The sequence below is a fragment of the Rattus norvegicus genome, chromosome 6 (assembly GCF_021556685.1).
Source record: "Rattus norvegicus strain SHRSP/BbbUtx chromosome 6, alternate assembly SHRSP_T2T, whole genome shotgun sequence".
Classification (NCBI taxonomy): Eukaryota; Metazoa; Chordata; class Mammalia; order Rodentia; family Muridae; genus Rattus; species Rattus norvegicus.
Window position 1 is genome coordinate 98470426 of NC_141539.1, and position 6710 is coordinate 98477135.

General features: G+C 47.8%; 1 long non-coding RNA gene across 1 annotated transcript; it reads left to right on the top strand.

Moving 5' to 3' along the window:
• Nucleotides 1-2315: 2315 nt before the first annotated feature.
• LOC102550345 (uncharacterized) lies at nucleotides 2316-6460 on the top strand. The gene is made up of 3 exons (XR_015622463.1): nucleotides 2316-2556; nucleotides 2647-2853; nucleotides 5607-6460. It is a non-coding gene; the product is annotated as an uncharacterized LOC102550345 (long non-coding RNA).
• The last annotated feature ends 250 nt before the right edge of the window (nucleotides 6461-6710 follow it).

The window sequence follows — 6710 nt, forward strand, 5'->3', positions numbered from 1 at the left end:
TTCATGTCTTTCTGATGTAAACCCAGGGTTCCACCCAACAGCTAAAGCCACTGGAAAGTGGCACGATGTTTGAGACTACCAACCAGCCCCTCAGCTACCAAAGTTGCCAGGTCTGCAGAATTTGGCAACATCCACGACTATAAACAGACAGCGCTTGATCTGTGTGAGAGAGCTGCCTTCCTATCCCACAGTGCACTTTTCTGTTTCAGCAATGTTCATTCTATCCCTCTGTTTCTTCCTTTTGAGACAGGATCTCGATATGATGTAGTAGGGCACAGGCTAGGCTCAAACTCAAATATCTCCTACTGCTTTTTCCTGAGGGCTGGGATTACCGGTGTGCGCCACCCGTAGGGTCTAGATTCCTACTCAGGACTATTCTGACTGACTTAGTAGCATTTGAGATATATATATCCCATGATGCCATTGTTGGAATTTATACATTGGAGGTAGTGATGATGGAACTGTGGATCTAATGGGAGTTGTTTAGGCTATAAGGTCTACCTTCATAAAAAATGTGTGTGTGTGTGTGTGTGTGTGTGTGTGTGTGTGTGTGTGTGTGTTCATAAAAGTGAAAGGTTAGCAAAACCTAACCCTGTAGGGTAGCACACTTGGATAGGATAACTATGAACATTAGGATAATGTACCTTCAAGGCCATGGGGAAGATACATACATTTTGTGAGTTCTGACAAGGGTTTTTTTTTTTTAAAGCTTTTTGAGATTTTCTGTATTAATGTTTTCCTCATACACAAAGTAGCCCATGAGAAATGTGTATATTATGCTGAAAATTTCCCCCTTATAATTGATTGGAATAAACTCTCATTTTCTTTCTCTCTTTTCTTCTTGTTTTTGTTTGGTGTTATTATTGTTGTTGTTGTTGTTGTTTGAGACAGGGTTTCTCTGTGTAGCACTGGCTGTCCTGAAACTCACTCTGTAGACCAGGCTGGCCTCAAACTTGGAGATCTTCTTGCTTCTGCCTCCCAAGTGTTGGGATCAAGGGTGTGTGCCAGTCCCTAAATCGTCTAACAGGTCTGACATCTGACTGTACGTGACAGCTCATTCATCTCCCATCTCCGTGTCAGTATAGTCCCAGGTTAGGTCTGGGGGAACTAACAGCCCTGAGATACAGAGTGGAAAGCTGAAGGGTATCAGGCTGCCGACACGTCAGAAGCCTGGAGACCAGAGAGCAGCTTCAAGTTCCTGGTCGTCCTCATACCTCAAACCGCTTCTACCACTCTTTGGAAATTGGTGAGCAGAGAGAATTCCTCCTTCGCCCAAATAATCCATAAAGGATTTGAGTAATATAAGATTTTAGGAAATGCAGGGCCAACTAAGCAGAGTTTTGTCACTTTAAATAGTCATCTTTTTTTTCCCTTTTGCAGCTTGCCTGAAACTCCTAATGTAGACCAGACCAGCTTAGAACTCACAGAGATCTGCTTCCCTGTGCCTATGAGTTCTCAGATTAAAGGAGTGTGCCACAGTGTCTGAAATATATTTTTAATATTTATCTTTTTACTGATACTTAAAACGTTAAAAAAATTGTTGACTGGGCTGGGCGCACTTGCTCAGGTAGCACTTGGGAGGTTAAAGCAAGAGCAGCGCAACTCCAGGCCAGCCTGGAATACATAGTGTTTTCTTGTCTCAACTCTTGCCCCTCCCCAACCATAAACAATGGAAACCCGCCCAGCCACACCATAATGGATACCATGTAAGGTTTCAATACATATGTGTTTTGAACACAAATTAAACATCTTCAGGCAGGCACAACATGATGAAGGGAAAAGTTTCTTCATCTCTGTCCCCTGGGTGTTGGATAGGAAAGTCCCAGTGAGGGTAGGTGGAATCTTTATAAGAGGATTTGACTCAGTTTGTTCCCATTTAGGTCCTATCTGTTATTAAGACAATGGTCTGTACTGCTTCTGTGACAGCCATCGTGATAATGGCTGTTAGCATCAAGAGAGCAGACACCCTGGGTAGAAATGAGCCCCACCTTTGTCTGGTCCTAGGGTTTCCTGACATCACCTTGTTTCAGAACCCCAGCTGGACCACAGGGATGCCCCTGACCATGCTCCACTGGGACTCAATGGTAGTTCTATTTAGCAAGGGTCCCAGCCTCAAAGAATCCCAGCCTAAGTCTTTCATCCACTCCCCTGGGATCTGTTGAGGGCCTATCAACGCCAGGTTAGTTTCTCGCAGTCAGGGTTGCTAGAAGTTTAGCTGCCCCAGTCATGTTCCTACTTACTGGAAACCTGAAAAACTCGTCAATGACCTTCCCATGACCTGAATAGCAATTTCTCAACCTGTTGCTGCCTGTCACATTTGAGAGGAGGGCGGGATTAATTCTCTTCCATGGTGTCTTTGTGCTTGGCTGAGCCTGAGGTTTCCTCTTCCATCCCTTCCCCTCTCCCTCCCTCTTTTCCTTAGTTCTTCCTCCCCCCACCTCCCCCCCCCGCTCCTGCCCCCACCCCCGCCCCCCATTCATGCACTGGGACCTGTTCTACAAATACCAGAGGAAAAGAGAAAGAACAAACCAAACAGAGCAGTCTAAATGCTACAGGGTTTGTTTTGTTTTAATTTCATGAATGAGGCCTTTGAACGGAGCAGCCGTGTCTCCTTTCTAACCTGTGTTTTTCATGTCCTGTTTCCAGGTGCAGCGGAAAGTTTGAGGCACCTTGGCTGGGAGCCCGTGGTGAAACCCGGCCGGCCGTGGCTCCTGTCTCCCCATCCTCAATGGGCAGTGGCAACTACAGCTGCTAGAGTGGAGCAGCCGCAGTGGGGCGTGGCCTGCAGGGCTGCTGGAGTCCATTGCCACACTCATGGAAACTTGCTGGGAGAGAAGCGAACCTTCACTCAAGGTAGCCAAGTACAGCAACCACTGAGCAGGAAAAATGTGGGCGGGGCTGGGAGGAGGAGGTCTCAGGGTGTTGGGTTTTGAAACCTCTATCTTGACTAAAGCCCAGGCTCTCCTCACAGGGTCCGTGACACATGGCTGAGAAATTCCCAGTGGCCTTGGATGACATTTCAGTTCATTTCTCTGAGTCACACTTGGGGAAGGTTTTTCTTTTCTCACCAGAGACAAGCTGAGGGGAAAAAACAGGCTTGGACAGTGGTTTGGAAACAGAGAGAGAATGGGGTCGTTTGTGTTATTAGTAGGAGAGTTAAAGACATGCAAGAATGGAAAGAAAAACAAGAGGAAAGAAAGGGTGTTAAGGAGGGAGGAATGATCTGGAAGTAGGGGTGGGAGACGTGATCATGTGGTCACTGTAGTAACCAATGGTTAGATGAACAACCCAGAGATTGTGCCCTTCTTCCTCTGACTGATGGCAGATCAAGAGTTGGAGCCGTTGGGTTTGCACTTCCGTCACAGATACTCATGGGGGCACCTCCCACGTTCCAGTTTCTGTTTTAGGTACCAGACATACAGTGAAGAGTAGTTTGCAAAATGCCCTTGTGAGGTTCACTTCAATGGAGGAGAAACTCACTGAGCAGAGCGATAGCGGTCAAATGGAGTATTTGATTCAAACTCTTGAGTTTTTAACCTAGATCTGTACAGAATGCTCAGGGCCCAGATACTGCAAACGAACATCCTCTGCTTCCTTGAGTGGTCGGTGCTAGGACGAGGCCCCGCCCATTAGTGGCACCAGACTTCTGTAATTCAGCGTCAACCATAGGGTCTTAATTTGAGCTGCTCAGTCCCCCATAGTGACTCCTCCTTTCTTCCAAAAGGGTAGGCAGGATGTGGAGCTGACAGGGAAAGGGGTCTTTTAGTGTTCCTCACCACTCCTGTCCCACACATACTTTGGGCACTCTTAAATCTCATGTAGGTTGAAAGTCCTCATCACAGGGCTGGAGAGATGGTTTAGCAGTCGGAAGACTGGCTGCTTTTCCACAGGACCGCAGTTCAATTGTGTGCATCCACGTGGCAGCTCACGACTGTCTGCACTCCAGTCCCGGGGGATCTGATGCCCTCTTCTGGCCCCTACCTACAGACACCAGATGTGTCAGCTGTACTTAGAGGCAAATCATAAAAACACATAAAAATAAATAAATGAAATAAAAAGGGGGTGGTTTTAAAAACGAAGTCCTCATCATGTAAATTCTAGAGTCCAGGAGTGTGCCTAGAGACAGGAAAAGCCACATCCTACATCCAATAGGATTTCAAGTTTCCGGCAGAGAAACAGAGAACGCTGCTGTCGCTGACAGATGAGCCTCACTGCTGCTTGGCTTGGATTAATGACTCTGGAGCTATTTGTTACAAAAGCACCATTTGCAGCCAAAAAAGCATTAATTTGGAAAGCAGAGGAAGGCCGTGCTGAGGAGCTGTGAGAGCCAATGACCCAGAAGCAGAGGTCTGGGGTTCATGCTGGGCTTGCCCTTTAATAGCTTTGCTGAGGACTTACAAGCTGAGCATGGAGACCAGAATGCCTGGAAGCCCCTGGAAAAGGTCTCACCCAAGTGCAGAACAAGCATGGCAAAGAAGGGGGTCAATGTGAGAGGATGGGAGAAAACCTGCACCATAGGTACGAACTGCAGCATGCAACTAGGATCCCAGCATCTCACAGAACTTCAGAGCCCACCAGAGTGAGGAGGGGCTGAGATGCCTCCTTAGTGCTGGAGGGGGTATAGCTGCCTGCCTAACTGGCCTTTTGATGAGGGTTCAGGCAGGGCCAACACTCACTGACACCCTTCCCCCCAACACTCACCCTGGCCATCTGTCTGCTCACTAAACCTCACCGTCTGGCTGGGTCCTCAGGGCCCTGTTCTCCTAACTGACCTCCAAGTGACTTCCACTCACTAGTCCTCTGAGGGACAGGCAGCCTCAGAGCAAAACCATGGCAATAAGGAGGGAGAGGAGAGACAGGAGGGGAGGGAAGAAAAAAGAAGCGTGGGTAGAGAGGGGCAACAACATTACTTCATTGCTTCATCCCTGTAATGTTGCTCCTGTTACAAATCATAAATATCGGATATTCAGGAGATTGATATGACACCCCCAAGGGGGTTATGACCCACAGGTTGAGAACCACTGGTCTAGCACTTCCTTTAAAAGCCAAATGGCCAGGAAGGCAGAGCCCCTACCCAGCACCTCCCTCATCCTTTCTTCAGCCTGCCTTCATCTCAGCTAACTTGGTTCTCCAAGCACTGCTGACTCTCTTTGCTCCCCACCCCCTCCTGTCAATCAGTAGTGGAGGGGTGGCTCAGCTCAGCCCCTGCCTCCTGTTCTTAAACATGGTTGCTGGGAAGATCTCAGTTACTCTTCCAAAGGCTTCTCTCCGTACACTCTGAACACCTACAGAGCCTATAGTGGTCAGGCCAGACCTTTGATGGCTGCACAATATTTAAGCCAGCATTTCGAATGCATTTGCATGCCTATGCACATTTATGAAGGGTAAGGGGAGGGTTATATCTACAGTTCCAATAAAGGGGTTTTGGATTTCATGCATCAGGAGCTAGGAAGGGTATTGGGTAAGCAGTCACCCAAAAAGAGGAATTAAGACAGACTGGTGATTAAATATTTATAGCAAAACCTGTCATACACAATGTGGCCTCTCCCTCCTTATCTGGACATGAAATAAACTGTTTTCACGATTATTGTTTTTGCTTAAAACAGGAAGTAGAACATGCAGTGTGCTTATGGCCCAGGCCAGTCTGTGGCCTTCAGGAGGAGCGATTGAGAGGCCCTAGCAAGTGCGACAGTGTCTTACAAGGGACCAACTGGATGGTATTAACATGCGGAATGGTCGTTTGCCATTCCGACGGATTGTTTTATTATCAACACGATACTTAAGAAGAGCTAATGAAGAAATTATAATCCCACCCTGAAACCAATCCACGGGAAAGTGTGCATGATAGCCATGAAACGTGATTCTCTCCAGGCTGTCTCTGAGAATGGTAAGGACGCACACTGGCTGACAGGTGACACTAACGTGGACCTTCTCAGTCTCAAGCCAACCTTCCATGGCTCCTCCAAGTCCTCAGTGGCTGTTCAAGACGCTAAGGCTTAGAAACCTTAGAAGCGCAGGGGAAAGCTGCCCAAGGCTCAGCCAGCCCTCCCATTCTTCTTCTCTCTCGTGGCAGCCAATCCCTTTGAAACACTTCCAGGGATCTCCTTGGGAGGCAGATGGGCCACACTGTGACTGGGGCCCTTGATCTGGATGGCACTGAATGAGTGCAGTCGGTGTATTTGCCACTGAACAAATGGCGCTTGGTGGGGCTGTTTGTATTCGTGTACGCTTTTCATGTCAATGGCCTCTTCCTTCTCTAGCCAACCTACAGAAGGCACCGGGAACAGCCCGCCCTGCAGGCATTGTTCATGCTTGACTGGGACCACTTGGTCTCACCAAGGGAAGGCTGCCAGCATTCCCTGACAGAAGCAAGTGGCACTGGGGGAAAAAAAACAGCAAAAGGAAATTGAGCAATACAGAACACTGTATACATAGTAAATAAACACACCTTTTTTTTTTTTTTTTGGTTCTTTTTTTTTGGAGCTGGGGACCGAACCCAGGGCCTTGCGCTTCCTAGGTAAGCGCTCTACCACTGAGCTAAATCCCCAGCCCCAACACATCTTTTAAAAAAAGAAAAGAAATTGGTCAATAGTCTTGTATACTCTCAGCCGTCATGGACAGTCTTTCGCAGGAAACCAGTCAACAGAATCAAAAGAAGCTGGTCTCTCGTTCACATAGGGGGACGCCAGATGCACCCGGCACTATTGTCA